The sequence below is a fragment of the Astatotilapia calliptera genome, chromosome 13 (assembly GCF_964374335.1).
Source record: "Astatotilapia calliptera chromosome 13, fAstCal68.1, whole genome shotgun sequence".
NCBI classification, from domain to species: Eukaryota; Metazoa; Chordata; class Actinopteri; order Cichliformes; family Cichlidae; genus Astatotilapia; species Astatotilapia calliptera.
In genome coordinates, this window is record NC_137434.1 from 1840007 (window position 1) to 1856892 (window position 16886).

Here is a 16886-nt window from a genome sequence, read left to right on the forward strand (position 1 = left end):
AATGCATGTAACAGTGAGAAACGCACTGTCTTGGCGAAAGAAAGCGTTTTTGTACAACTTCATATAAATAGCTGTAACTTTTGATAGAAGACTCGGATACACATGTTTATGGCTTTATCTTATAGAACTCAAGGTCTCCGTGCTGGGAAAACAGGTTTTGCAGCTGTTTGAGCTAAGATTTCCAAGTTATTCACATAATGAAAACTTATACTTTGTTTCGGTCGAGTTCCCCATTCAAATGCATGTAACAGTGAGAAACGCACTGTCTTGGCGAAAGAAAGCGTTTTTGTACAACTTCATATAAATAGCTGTAACTTTTGATAGAAGACTCAGACAAACATGTTTATGGCTTTATCTTATAGAACTCAAGGTCTCCGTGCTGGGCAAACAGGTTTTGCAGCTGTTTGAGCTAAGATTTCCAAGTTATTCACATAATGAAAACCTATACTTTGTTTCGGTCGAGTTCCCCATTCAAATGCATGTAACAGTGAGAAACGCACTGTCTTGGCGAAAGAAAGCGTTTTTGTACAACTTCATATAAATAGCTGTAACTGTTGATAGAAGACACTGTTACATTCATGTAACAGTGAGAAACGCACTGTCTTGGCGAAAGAAAGCGTTTTTGTACAACTTCATATAGATAGCTGTAACTGTTGATAGAAGACTCAAAGAAACATGTTTATGGCTTTATCTTATAGAACTCAAGGTCTCCGTGCTGGGAAAACAGGTTTTGCAGCTGTTTGAGCTAAGATTTCCAAGTTATTCACATAATGAAAACTTATACTTTGTTTCGGTCGAGTTCCCCATTCAAATGCATGTAACAGTGAGAAACGCACTGTCTTGGCGAAAGAAAGCGTTTTTGTACAACTTCATAGAAATAGCTGTAACTTTTGATAGAAGACTCGGATACACATGTTTATGGCTTTATCTTATAGAACTCAAGGTTCCCGTGCTGGGAAAACAGGTTTTGCAGCTGTTTGAGCTAAGATTTCCAAGTTATTCACATAATGAAAACCTATACTTTGTTTCGGTCGAGTTCCCCATTCAAAATGCATGTAACAGTGAGAAACGCACTGTCTTGGCGAAAGAAAGCGTTTTTGTACAACTTCATATAAATAGCTGTAACTTTTGATAGAAGACTCAGACAAACATGTTTATGGCTTTATCTTATAGAACTCAAGGTCTCCGTGCTGGGAAAACAGGTTTTGCAGCTGTTTGAGCTAAGATTTCCAAGTTATTCACATAATGAAAACTTATACTTTGTTTCGGTCGAGTTCCCCATTCAAATGCATGTAACAGTGAGAAACGCACTGTCTTGGCGAAAGAAAGCGTTTTTGTACAACTTCATATGAATAGCTGTAACTTTTGATAGAGGACTCGGATACACATGTTTATGGCTTTATCTTATAGAACTCAAGGTTCCCGTGCTGGGCAAACAGGTTTTGCAGCTGTTTGAGCTAAGATTTCCAAGTTATTCACATAATGAAAACTTATACTTTGTTTCGGTCGAGTTCCCCATTCAAATGCATGTAACAGTGAGAAACGCACTGTCATGGCGAAAGAAAGCGTTTTTGTACAACTTCATATAAATAGCTGTAACTTTTGATAGAAGACTCAGACAAACATGTTTATGGCTTTATCTTATAGAACTCAAGGTCTCCGTGCTGGGAAAACAGGTTTTGCAGCTGTTTGAGCTAAGATTTCCAAGTTATTCACATAATGAAAACTTATACTTTGTTTCGGTCGAGTTCCCCATTCAAATGCATGTAACAGTGAGAAACGCACTGTCTTGGCGAAAGAAAGCGTTTTTGTACAACTTCATATGAATAGCTGTAACTTTTGATAGAAGACTCGGATACACATGTTTATGGCTTTATCTTATAGAACTCAAGGTTCCCGTGCTGGGCAAACAGGTTTTGCAGCTGTTTGAGCTAAGATTTCCAAGTTATTCACATAATGAAAACTTATACTTTGTTTCGGTCGAGTTCCCCATTCAAAATGCATGTAACAGTGAGAAACGCACTGTCTTGGCGAAAGAAAGCTATTTTGTACAACTTCATAGAAATAGCTGTAACTTTTGATAGAAGACTCAGACAAACATGTTTATGGCCCTATATTATAGAACTCAAGGTCTCCGTGCTGGGAAAACAGGTTTTGCAGCTGTTTGAGCTAAGATTTCCAAGTTATTCACATAATGAAAACTTATACTTTGTTTCGGTCGAGTTCCCCATTCAAATGCATGTAACAGTGAGAAACGCACTGTCTTGGCGAAAGAAAGCGTTTTTGTACAACTTTATATAAATAGCTGTAACTTTTGATAGAAGACTCGGATACACATGTTTATGGCTTTATCTTATAGAACTCAAGGTCTCCGTGCTGGGCAAACAGGTTTCGCAGCTGTTTGAGCTAAGATTTCCAAGTTATTCACATAATGAAAACCTATACTTTGTTTCGGTCGAGTTCCCCATTCAAATGCATGTAACAGTGAGAAACGCACTGTCTTGGCGAAAGAAAGCGTTTTTGTACAACTTCATAGAAATAGCTGTAACTTTTGATAGAAGACTCGGATACACATGTTTATGGCTTTATCTTATAGAACTCAAGGTCTCCGTGCTGGGCAAACAGGTTTTGCAGCTGTTTGAGCTAAGATTTCCAAGTTATTCACATAATGAAAACCTATACTTTGTTTCGGTCGAGTTCCCCATTCAAAATGCATGTAACAGTGAGAAACGCACTGTCTTGGCGAAAGAAAACGTTTTTGTACAACTTCATAGAAATAGCTGTAACTTTTGATAGAAGACTCAGACAAACATGTTTATGGCCTTATATTATAGAACTCAAGGTCTCCGTGCTGGGAAAACAGGTTTTGCAGCTGTTTGAGCTAAGATTTCCAAGTTATTCACATAATGAAAACTTATACTTTGTTTCGGTCGAGTTCCCCATTCAAATGCATGTAACAGTGAGAAACGCACTGTCTTGGCGAAAGAAAGCGTTTTTGTACAACTTCATAGAAATAGCTGTAACTTTTGATAGAAGACTCGGATACACATGTTTATGGCTTTATCTTATAGAACTCAAGGTCTCCGTGCTGGGCAAATAGGTTTTGCAGCTGTTTGAGCTAAGATTTCCAAGTTATTCACATAATGAAAACCTATACTTTGTTTCGGTCGAGTTCCCCATTCAAATGCATGTAACAGTGAGAAACGCACTGTCTTGGCGAAAGAAAGCGTTTTTGTACAACTTCATAGAAATAGCTGTAACTTTTGATAGAAGACTCGGATACACATGTTTATGGCTTTATATTATAGAACTCAAGGTCTCCGTGCTGGGCAAACAGGTTTTGCAGCTGTTTGAGCTAAGATTTCCAAGTTATTCACATAATGAAAACTTATACTTTGTTTCGGTCGAGTTCCCCATTCAAATGCATGTAACAGTGAGAAACGCACTGTCTTGGCGAAAGAAAGCGTTTTTGTACAACTTCATAGAAATAGCTGTAACTTTTGATAGAAGACTCAGACAAACATGTTTATGGCTTTATCTTATAGAACTCAAGGTCTCCGTGCTGGGCAAACAGGTTTTGCAGCTGTTTGAGCTAAGATTTCCAAGTTATTCACATAATGAAAACTTATACTTTGTTTCGGTCGAGTTCCCCATTCAAATGCATGTAACAGTGAGAAACGCACTGTCTTGGCGAAAGAAAGCGTTTTTGTACAACTTCATATGAATAGCTGTAACTTTTGATAGAAGACTCGGATACACATGTTTATGGCTTTATCTTATAGAACTCAAGGTTCCCGTGCTGGGCAAACAGGTTTTGCAGCTGTTTGAGCTAAGATTTCCAAGTTATTCACATAATGAAAACCTATACTTTGTTTCGGTCGAGTTCCCCATTCAAAATGCATGTAACAGTGAGAAACACACTGTCTTGGCGAAAGAAAGCGTTTTTGTACAACTTCATATGAATAGCTGTAACTTTTGATAGAAGACTCGGATACACATGTTTATGGCTTTATCTTATAGAACTCAAGGTTCCCGTGCTGGGAAAACAGGTTTTGCAGCTGTTTGAGCTAAGATTTCCAAGTTATTCACATAATGAAAACTTATACTTTGTTTCGGTCGAGTTCCCCATTCAAATGCATGTAACAGTGAGAAACGCACTGTCATGGCGAAAGAAAGCGTTTTTGTACAACTTCATATAAATAGCTGTAACTTTTGATAGAAGACTCAGACAAACATGTTTATGGCTTTATCTTATAGAACTCAAGGTCTCCGTGCTGGGAAAACAGGTTTTGCAGCTGTTTGAGCTAAGATTTCCAAGTTATTCACATAATGAAAACTTATACTTTGTTTCGGTCGAGTTCCCCATTCAAATGCATGTAACAGTGAGAAACGCACTGTCTTGGCGAAAGAAAGCGTTTTTGTACAACTTCATATGAATAGCTGTAACTTTTGATAGAAGACTCGGATACACATGTTTATGGCTTTATCTTATAGAACTCAAGGTTCCCGTGCTGGGCAAACAGGTTTTGCAGCTGTTTGAGCTAAGATTTCCAAGTTATTCACATAATGAAAACTTATACTTTGTTTCGGTCGAGTTCCCCATTCAAAATGCATGTAACAGTGAGAAACGCACTGTCTTGGCGAAAGAAAGCGTTTTTGTACAACTTCATATGAATAGCTGTAACTTTTGATAGAAGACTCAGACAAACATGTTTATGGCCTTATATTATAGAACTCAAGGTCTCCGTGCTGGGAAAACAGGTTTTGCAGCTGTTTGAGCTAAGATTTCCAAGTTATTCACATAATGAAAACCTATACTTTGTTTCGGTCGAGTTCCCCATTCAAAATGCATGTAACAGTGAGAAACGCACTGTCTTGGCGAAAGAAAGCGTTTTTGTACAACTTCATATGAATAGCTGTAACTTTTGATAGAAGACTCAGACAAACATGTTTATGGCCTTATATTATAGAACTCAAGGTCTCCGTGCTGGGAAAACAGGTTTTGCAGCTGTTTGAGCTAAGATTTCCAAGTTATTCACATAATGAAAACTTATACTTTGTTTCGGTCGAGTTCCCCATTCAAAATGCATGTAACAGTGAGAAACGCACTGTCTTGGCGAAAGAAAGCGTTTTTGTACAACTTCATAGAAATAGCTGTAACTTTTGATAGAAGACTCGGATACACATGTTTATGGCTTTATCTTATAGAACTCAAGGTTCCCGTGCTGGGCAAACAGGTTTTGCAGCTGTTTGAGCTAAGATTTCCAAGTTATTCACATAATGAAAACCTATACTTTGTTTCGGTCGAGTTCCCCATTCAAAATGCATGTAACAGTGAGAAACGCACTGTCTTGGCGAAAGAAAGCGTTTTTGTACAACTTCATATAAATAGCTGTAACTTTTGATAGAAGACTCGGATACACATGTTTATGGGTTTATCTTATAGAACTCAAGGTCTCCATGCTGGGCAAACAGGTTTTGCAGCTGTTTGAGCTAAGATTTCCAAGTTATTCACATAATGAAAACCTATACTTTGTTTCGGTCGAGTTCCCCATTCAAAATGCATGTAACAGTGAGAAACGCACTGTCTTGGCGAAAGAAAACGTTTTTGTACAACTTCATAGAAATAGCTGTAACTTTTGATAGAAGACTCAGACAAACATGTTTATGGCCTTATATTATAGAACTCAAGGTCTCCGTGCTGGGAAAACAGGTTTTGCAGCTGTTTGAGCTAAGATTTCCAAGTTATTCACATAATGAAAACTTATACTTTGTTTCGGTGGAGTTCCCCATTCAAATGCATGTAACAGTGAGAAACGCACTGTCTTGGCGAAAGAAAGCGTTTTTGTACAACTTCATAGAAATAGCTGTAACTTTTGATAGAAGACTCGGATACACATGTTTATGGCTTTATCTTATAGAACTCAAGGTCTCCGTGCTGGGCAAATAGGTTTTGCAGCTGTTTGAGCTAAGATTTCCAAGTTATTCACATAATGAAAACCTATACTTTGTTTCGGTCGAGTTCCCCATTCAAATGCATGTAACAGTGAGAAACGCACTGTCTTGGCGAAAGAAAGCGTTTTTGTACAACTTCATATAAATAGCTGTAACTTTTGATAGAAGACTCAGACAAACATGTTTATGGCTTTATCTTATAGAACTCAAGGTCTCCGTGCTGGGAAAACAGGTTTTGCAGCTGTTTGAGCTAAGATTTCCAAGTTATTCACATAATGAAAACTTATACTTTGTTTCAGTCGAGTTCCCCATTCAAATGCATGTAACAGTGAGAAACGCACTGTCTTGGCGAAAGAAAGCGTTTTTGTACAACTTCATAGAAATAGATGTAACTTTTGATAGAAGACTCAGACAAACATGTTTATGGCCTTATATTATAGAACTCAAGGTCTCCGTGCTGGGCAAACAGGTTTTGCAGCTGTTTGAGCTAAGATTTCCAAGTTATTCACATAATGAAAACTTATACTTTGTTTCGGTCGAGTTCCCCATTCAAATGCATGTAACAGTGAGAAACGCACTGTCTTGGCGAAAGAAAGCTATTTTGTACAACTTCATAGAAATAGCTGTAACTTTTGATAGAAGACTCAGACAAACATGTTTATGGCCCTATATTATAGAACTCAAGGTCTCCGTGCTGGGAAAACAGGTTTTGCAGCTGTTTGAGCTAAGATTTCCAAGTTATTCACATAATAAAAACTTATACTTTGTTTCGGTCGAGTTCCCCATTCAAATGCATGTAACAGTGAGAAACGCACTGTCTTGGCGAAAGAAAGCGTTTTTGTACAACTTCATATAGATAGCTGTAACTGTTGATAGAAGACTCAAACAAACATAGTTATGGCTTTATCTTATAGAACTCAAGGTCTCCGTGCTGGGAAAACAGGTTTTGCAGCTGTTTGAGCTAAGATTTCCAAGTTATTCACATAATGAAAACTTATACTTTGTTTCGGTCGAGTTCCCCATTCAAATGCATGTAACAGTGAGAAACGCACTGTCTTGGCGAAAGAAAGCGTTTTTGTACAACTTCATATGAATAGCTGTAACTTTTGATAGAAGACTCGGATACACATGTTTATGGCTTTATCTTATAGAACTCAAGGTTCCCGTGCTGGGCAAACAGGTTTTGCAGCTGTTTGAGCTAAGATTTCCAAGTTATTCACATAATGAAAACTTATACTTTGTTTCGGTCGAGTTCCCCATTCAAAATGCATGTAACAGTGAGAAACGCACTGTCTTGGCGAAAGAAAGCTATTTTGTACAACTTCATAGAAATAGCTGTAACTTTTGATAGAAGACTCAGACAAACATGTTTATGGCCCTATATTATAGAACTCAAGGTCTCCGTGCTGGGAAAACAGGTTTTGCAGCTGTTTGAGCTAAGATTTCCAAGTTATTCACATAATGAAAACTTATACTTTGTTTCGGTCGAGTTCCCCATTCAAATGCATGTAACAGTGAGAAACGCACTGTCTTGGCGAAAGAAAGCGTTTTTGTACAACTTTATATAAATAGCTGTAACTTTTGATAGAAGACTCGGATACACATGTTTATGGCTTTATCTTATAGAACTCAAGGTCTCCGTGCTGGGCAAACAGGTTTCGCAGCTGTTTGAGCTAAGATTTCCAAGTTATTCACATAATGAAAACCTATACTTTGTTTCGGTCGAGTTCCCCATTCAAATGCATGTAACAGTGAGAAACGCACTGTCTTGGCGAAAGAAAGCGTTTTTGTACAACTTCATAGAAATAGCTGTAACTTTTGATAGAAGACTCGGATACACATGTTTATGGCTTTATCTTATAGAACTCAAGGTCTCCGTGCTGGGCAAACAGGTTTTGCAGCTGTTTGAGCTAAGATTTCCAAGTTATTCACATAATGAAAACCTATACTTTGTTTCGGTCGAGTTCCCCATTCAAAATGCATGTAACAGTGAGAAACGCACTGTCTTGGCGAAAGAAAACGTTTTTGTACAACTTCATAGAAATAGCTGTAACTTTTGATAGAAGACTCAGACAAACATGTTTATGGCCTTATATTATAGAACTCAAGGTCTCCGTGCTGGGAAAACAGGTTTTGCAGCTGTTTGAGCTAAGATTTCCAAGTTATTCACATAATGAAAACTTATACTTTGTTTCGGTCGAGTTCCCCATTCAAATGCATGTAACAGTGAGAAACGCACTGTCTTGGCGAAAGAAAGCGTTTTTGTACAACTTCATAGAAATAGCTGTAACTTTTGATAGAAGACTCGGATACACATGTTTATGGCTTTATCTTATAGAACTCAAGGTCTCCGTGCTGGGCAAATAGGTTTTGCAGCTGTTTGAGCTAAGATTTCCAAGTTATTCACATAATGAAAACCTATACTTTGTTTCGGTCGAGTTCCCCATTCAAATGCATGTAACAGTGAGAAACGCACTGTCTTGGCGAAAGAAAGCGTTTTTGTACAACTTCATAGAAATAGCTGTAACTTTTGATAGAAGACTCGGATACACATGTTTATGGCTTTATATTATAGAACTCAAGGTCTCCGTGCTGGGCAAACAGGTTTTGCAGCTGTTTGAGCTAAGATTTCCAAGTTATTCACATAATGAAAACTTATACTTTGTTTCGGTCGAGTTCCCCATTCAAATGCATGTAACAGTGAGAAACGCACTGTCTTGGCGAAAGAAAGCGTTTTTGTACAACTTCATAGAAATAGCTGTAACTTTTGATAGAAGACTCAGACAAACATGTTTATGGCTTTATCTTATAGAACTCAAGGTCTCCGTGCTGGGCAAACAGGTTTTGCAGCTGTTTGAGCTAAGATTTCCAAGTTATTCACATAATGAAAACTTATACTTTGTTTCGGTCGAGTTCCCCATTCAAATGCATGTAACAGTGAGAAACGCACTGTCTTGGCGAAAGAAAGCGTTTTTGTACAACTTCATATGAATAGCTGTAACTTTTGATAGAAGACTCGGATACACATGTTTATGGCTTTATCTTATAGAACTCAAGGTTCCCGTGCTGGGCAAACAGGTTTTGCAGCTGTTTGAGCTAAGATTTCCAAGTTATTCACATAATGAAAACCTATACTTTGTTTCGGTCGAGTTCCCCATTCAAAATGCATGTAACAGTGAGAAACACACTGTCTTGGCGAAAGAAAGCGTTTTTGTACAACTTCATATGAATAGCTGTAACTTTTGATAGAAGACTCGGATACACATGTTTATGGCTTTATCTTATAGAACTCAAGGTTCCCGTGCTGGGAAAACAGGTTTTGCAGCTGTTTGAGCTAAGATTTCCAAGTTATTCACATAATGAAAACTTATACTTTGTTTCGGTCGAGTTCCCCATTCAAATGCATGTAACAGTGAGAAACGCACTGTCATGGCGAAAGAAAGCGTTTTGTACAACTTCATATAAATAGCTGTAACTTTTGATAGAAGACTCAGACAAACATGTTTATGGCTTTATCTTATAGAACTCAAGGTCTCCGTGCTGGGAAAACAGGTTTTGCAGCTGTTTGAGCTAAGATTTCCAAGTTATTCACATAATGAAAACTTATACTTTGTTTCGGTCGAGTTCCCCATTCAAATGCATGTAACAGTGAGAAACGCACTGTCTTGGCGAAAGAAAGCGTTTTTGTACAACTTCATATGAATAGCTGTAACTTTTGATAGAAGACTCGGATACACATGTTTATGGCTTTATCTTATAGAACTCAAGGTTCCCGTGCTGGGCAAACAGGTTTTGCAGCTGTTTGAGCTAAGATTTCCAAGTTATTCACATAATGAAAACTTATACTTTGTTTCGGTCGAGTTCCCCATTCAAAATGCATGTAACAGTGAGAAACGCACTGTCTTGGCGAAAGAAAGCGTTTTTGTACAACTTCATATGAATAGCTGTAACTTTTGATAGAAGACTCAGACAAACATGTTTATGGCCTTATATTATAGAACTCAAGGTCTCCGTGCTGGGAAAACAGGTTTTGCAGCTGTTTGAGCTAAGATTTCCAAGTTATTCACATAATGAAAACCTATACTTTGTTTCGGTCGAGTTCCCCATTCAAAATGCATGTAACAGTGAGAAACGCACTGTCTTGGCGAAAGAAAGCGTTTTTGTACAACTTCATATGAATAGCTGTAACTTTTGATAGAAGACTCAGACAAACATGTTTATGGCCTTATATTATAGAACTCAAGGTCTCCGTGCTGGGAAAACAGGTTTTGCAGCTGTTTGAGCTAAGATTTCCAAGTTATTCACATAATGAAAACTTATACTTTGTTTCGGTCGAGTTCCCCATTCAAAATGCATGTAACAGTGAGAAACGCACTGTCTTGGCGAAAGAAAGCGTTTTTGTACAACTTCATAGAAATAGCTGTAACTTTTGATAGAAGACTCGGATACACATGTTTATGGCTTTATCTTATAGAACTCAAGGTTCCCGTGCTGGGCAAACAGGTTTTGCAGCTGTTTGAGCTAAGATTTCCAAGTTATTCACATAATGAAAACCTATACTTTGTTTCGGTCGAGTTCCCCATTCAAAATGCATGTAACAGTGAGAAACGCACTGTCTTGGCGAAAGAAAGCGTTTTTGTACAACTTCATATAAATAGCTGTAACTTTTGATAGAAGACTCGGATACACATGTTTATGGGTTTATCTTATAGAACTCAAGGTCTCCATGCTGGGCAAACAGGTTTTGCAGCTGTTTGAGCTAAGATTTCCAAGTTATTCACATAATGAAAACCTATACTTTGTTTCGGTCGAGTTCCCCATTCAAAATGCATGTAACAGTGAGAAACGCACTGTCTTGGCGAAAGAAAACGTTTTTGTACAACTTCATAGAAATAGCTGTAACTTTTGATAGAAGACTCAGACAAACATGTTTATGGCCTTATATTATAGAACTCAAGGTCTCCGTGCTGGGAAAACAGGTTTTGCAGCTGTTTGAGCTAAGATTTCCAAGTTATTCACATAATGAAAACTTATACTTTGTTTCGGTGGAGTTCCCCATTCAAATGCATGTAACAGTGAGAAACGCACTGTCTTGGCGAAAGAAAGCGTTTTTGTACAACTTCATAGAAATAGCTGTAACTTTTGATAGAAGACTCGGATACACATGTTTATGGCTTTATCTTATAGAACTCAAGGTCTCCGTGCTGGGCAAATAGGTTTTGCAGCTGTTTGAGCTAAGATTTCCAAGTTATTCACATAATGAAAACCTATACTTTGTTTCGGTCGAGTTCCCCATTCAAATGCATGTAACAGTGAGAAACGCACTGTCTTGGCGAAAGAAAGCGTTTTTGTACAACTTCATATAAATAGCTGTAACTTTTGATAGAAGACTCAGACAAACATGTTTATGGCTTTATCTTATAGAACTCAAGGTCTCCGTGCTGGGAAAACAGGTTTTGCAGCTGTTTGAGCTAAGATTTCCAAGTTATTCACATAATGAAAACTTATACTTTGTTTCGGTCGAGTTCCCCATTCAAATGCATGTAACAGTGAGAAACGCACTGTCTTGGCGAAAGAAAGCGTTTTTGTACAACTTCATAGAAATAGATGTAACTTTTGATAGAAGACTCAGACAAACATGTTTATGGCCTTATATTATAGAACTCAAGGTCTCCGTGCTGGGCAAACAGGTTTTGCAGCTGTTTGAGCTAAGATTTCCAAGTTATTCACATAATGAAAACTTATACTTTGTTTCGGTCGAGTTCCCCATTCAAATGCATGTAACAGTGAGAAACGCACTGTCTTGGCGAAAGAAAGCTATTTTGTACAACTTCATAGAAATAGCTGTAACTTTTGATAGAAGACTCAGACAAACATGTTTATGGCCCTATATTATAGAACTCAAGGTCTCCGTGCTGGGAAAACAGGTTTTGCAGCTGTTTGAGCTAAGATTTCCAAGTTATTCACATAATAAAAACTTATACTTTGTTTCGGTCGAGTTCCCCATTCAAATGCATGTAACAGTGAGAAACGCACTGTCTTGGCGAAAGAAAGCGTTTTTGTACAACTTCATATAGATAGCTGTAACTGTTGATAGAAGACTCAAACAAACATAGTTATGGCTTTATCTTATAGAACTCAAGGTCTCCGTGCTGGGAAAACAGGTTTTGCAGCTGTTTGAGCTAAGATTTCCAAGTTATTCACATAATGAAAACTTATACTTTGTTTCGGTGGAGTTCCCCATTCAAATGCATGTAACAGTGAGAAACGCACTGTCTTGGCGAAAGAAAGCGTTTTTGTACAACTTCATATAAATAGCTGTAACTTTTGATAGAAGACTCGGATACACATGTTTATGGCTTTATCTTATAGAACTCAAGGTCTCCGTGCTGGGAAAACAGGTTTTGCAGCTGTTTGAGCTAAGATTTCCAAGTTATTCACATAATGAAAACTTATACTTTGTTTCGGTCGAGTTCCCCATTCAAATGCATGTAACAGTGAGAAACGCACTGTCTTGGCGAAAGAAAGCGTTTTTGTACAACTTCATATAGATAGCTGTAACTGTTGATAGAAGACTCAAAGAAACATGTTTATGGCTTTATCTTATAGAACTCAAGGTCTCCGTGCTGGGAAAACAGGTTTTGCAGCTGTTTGAGCTAAGATTTCCAAGTTATTCACATAATGAAAACTTATACTTTGTTTCGGTGGAGTTCCCCATTCAAATGCATGTAACAGTGAGAAACGCACTGTCTTGGCGAAAGAAAGCGTTTTTGTACAACTTCATATAAATAGCTGTAACTTTTGATAGAAGACTCGGATACACATGTTTATGGCTTTATCTTATAGAACTCAAGGTCTCCGTGCTGGGAAAACAGGTTTTGCAGCTGTTTGAGCTAAGATTTCCAAGTTATTCACATAATGAAAACTTATACTTTGTTTCGGTCGAGTTCCCCATTCAAATGCATGTAACAGTGAGAAACGCACTGTCTTGGCGAAAGAAAGCGTTTTTGTACAACTTCATATAAATAGCTGTAACTTTTGATAGAAGACTCAGACAAACATGTTTATGGCTTTATCTTATAGAACTCAAGGTCTCCGTGCTGGGCAAACAGGTTTTGCAGCTGTTTGAGCTAAGATTTCCAAGTTATTCACATAATGAAAACCTATACTTTGTTTCGGTCGAGTTCCCCATTCAAATGCATGTAACAGTGAGAAACGCACTGTCTTGGCGAAAGAAAGCGTTTTTGTACAACTTCATATAAATAGCTGTAACTGTTGATAGAAGACACTGTTACATTCATGTAACAGTGAGAAACGCACTGTCTTGGCGAAAGAAAGCGTTTTTGTACAACTTCATATAGATAGCTGTAACTGTTGATAGAAGACTCAAAGAAACATGTTTATGGCTTTATCTTATAGAACTCAAGGTCTCCGTGCTGGGAAAACAGGTTTTGCAGCTGTTTGAGCTAAGATTTCCAAGTTATTCACATAATGAAAACTTATACTTTGTTTCGGTCGAGTTCCCCATTCAAATGCATGTAACAGTGAGAAACGCACTGTCTTGGCGAAAGAAAGCGTTTTTGTACAACTTCATAGAAATAGCTGTAACTTTTGATAGAAGACTCGGATACACATGTTTATGGCTTTATCTTATAGAACTCAAGGTTCCCGTGCTGGGAAAACAGGTTTTGCAGCTGTTTGAGCTAAGATTTCCAAGTTATTCACATAATGAAAACCTATACTTTGTTTCGGTCGAGTTCCCCATTCAAAATGCATGTAACAGTGAGAAACGCACTGTCTTGGCGAAAGAAAGCGTTTTTGTACAACTTCATATAAATAGCTGTAACTTTTGATAGAAGACTCAGACAAACATGTTTATGGCTTTATCTTATAGAACTCAAGGTCTCCGTGCTGGGAAAACAGGTTTTGCAGCTGTTTGAGCTAAGATTTCCAAGTTATTCACATAATGAAAACTTATACTTTGTTTCGGTCGAGTTCCCCATTCAAATGCATGTAACAGTGAGAAACGCACTGTCTTGGCGAAAGAAAGCGTTTTTGTACAACTTCATATGAATAGCTGTAACTTTTGATAGAGGACTCGGATACACATGTTTATGGCTTTATCTTATAGAACTCAAGGTTCCCGTGCTGGGCAAACAGGTTTTGCAGCTGTTTGAGCTAAGATTTCCAAGTTATTCACATAATGAAAACCTATACTTTGTTTCGGTCGAGTTCCCCATTCAAAATGCATGTAACAGTGAGAAAAGCACTGTCTTGGCGAAAGAAAGCGTTTTTGTACAACTTCATATGAATAGCTGTAACTTTTGATAGAAGACTCAGACAAACATGTTTATGGCCTTATATTATAGAACTCAAGGTCTCCGTGCTGGGAAAACAGGTTTTGCAGCTGTTTGAGCTAAGATTTCCAAGTTATTCACATAATGAAAACTTATACTTTGTTTCGGTCGAGTTCCCCATTCAAATGCATGTAACAGTGAGAAACGCACTGTCTTGGCGAAAGAAAGCGTTTTTGTACAACTTCATATAAATAGCTGTAACTGTTGATAGAAGACACTGTTACATTCATGTAACAGTGAGAAACGCACTGTCTTGGCGAAAGAAAGCGTTTTTGTACAACTTCATATAAATAGCTGTAACTGTTGATAGAAGACTCAAACAAACATAGTTATGGCTTTATCTTATAGAACTCAAGGTCTCCGTGCTAGGAAAACAGGTTTTGCAGCTGTTTGAGCTAAGATTTCCAAGTTATTCACATAATGAAAACCTATACTTTGTTTCGGTCGAGTTCCCCATTCAAATGCATGTAACAGTGAGAAACGCACTGTCTTGGCGAAAGAAAGCGTTTTTGTACAACTTCATATAGATAGCTGTAACTGTTGATAGAAGACTCAAAGAAACATGTTTATGGCTTTATCTTATAGAACTCAAGGTCTCCGTGCTGGGAAAACAGGTTTTGCAGCTGTTTGAGCTAAGATTTCCAAGTTATTCACATAATGAAAACTTATACTTTGTTTCGGTCGAGTTCCCCATTCAAATGCATGTAACAGTGAGAAACGCACTGTCTTGGCGAAAGAAAGCGTTTTTGTACAACTTCATATAAATAGCTGTAACTTTTGATAGAAGACTCGGATACACATGTTTATGGCTTTATCTTATAGAACTCAAGGTTCCCGTGCTGGGAAAACAGGTTTTGCAGCTGTTTGAGCTAAGATTTCCAAGTTATTCACATAATGAAAACCTATACTTTGTTTCGGTCGAGTTCCCCATTCAAAATGCATGTAACAGTGAGAAACGCACTGTCTTGGCGAAAGAAAGCGTTTTTGTACAACTTCATATAAATAGCTGTAACTTTTGATAGAAGACTCAGACAAACATGTTTATGGCTTTATCTTATAGAACTCAAGGTTCCCGTGCTGGGCAAACAGGTTTTGCAGCTGTTTGAGCTAAGATTTCCAAGTTATTCACATAATGAAAACCTATACTTTGTTTCGGTCGAGTTCCCCATTCAAAATGCATGTAACAGTGAGAAACGCACTGTCTTGGCGAAAGAAAGCTATTTTGTACAACTTCATATGAATAGCTGTAACTTTTGATAGAAGACTCAGACAAACATGTTTATGGCCTTATATTATAGAACTCAAGGTCTCCGTGCTGGGAAAACAGGTTTTGCAGCTGTTTGAGCTAAGATTTCCAAGTTATTCACATAATGAAAACCTATACTTTGTTTCGGTCGAGTTCCCCATTCAAAATGCATGTAACAGTGAGAAACGCACTGTCTTGGCGAAAGAAAGCGTTTTTGTACAACTTCATATAAATAGCTGTAACTTTTGATAGAAGACTCGGATACACATGTTTATGGCTTTATCTTATAGAACTCAAGGTTCCCGTGCTGGGAAAACAGGTTTTGCAGCTGTTTGAGCTAAGATTTCCAAGTTATTCACATAATGAAAACCTATACTTTGTTTCGGTCGAGTTCCCCATTCAAAATGCATGTAACAGTGAGAAACGCACTGTCTTGGCGAAAGAAAGCGTTTTTGTACAACTTCATATAAATAGCTGTAACTTTTGATAGAAGACTCGGATACACATGTTTATGGGTTTATCTTATAGAACTCAAGGTCTCCATGCTGGGCAAACAGGTTTTGCAGCTGTTTGAGCTAAGATTTCCAAGTTATTCACATAATGAAAACCTATACTTTGTTTCGGTCGAGTTCCCCATTCAAAATGCATGTAACAGTGAGAAACGCACTGTCTTGGCGAAAGAAAACGTTTTTGTACAACTTCATAGAAATAGCTGTAACTTTTGATAGAAGACTCAGACAAACATGTTTATGGCCTTATATTATAGAACTCAAGGTCTCCGTGCTGGGAAAACAGGTTTTGCAGCTGTTTGAGCTAAGATTTCCAAGTTATTCACATAATGAAAACTTATACTTTGTTTCGGTGGAGTTCCCCATTCAAATGCATGTAACAGTGAGAAACGCACTGTCTTGGCGAAAGAAAGCGTTTTTGTACAACTTCATAGAAATAGCTGTAACTTTTGATAGAAGACTCGGATACACATGTTTATGGCTTTATCTTATAGAACTCAAGGTCTCCGTGCTGGGCAAATAGGTTTTGCAGCTGTTTGAGCTAAGATTTCCAAGTTATTCACATAATGAAAACCTATACTTTGTTTCGGTCGAGTTCCCCATTCAAATGCATGTAACAGTGAGAAACGCACTGTCTTGGCGAAAGAAAGCGTTTTTGTACAACTTCATATAAATAGCTGTAACTGTTGATAGAAGACACTGTTACATTCATGTAACAGTGAGAAACGCACTGTCTTGGCGAAAGAAAGCGTTTTTGTACAACTTCATATAAATAGCTGTAACTTTTGATAGAAGACTCAGACAAACATGTTTATGGCT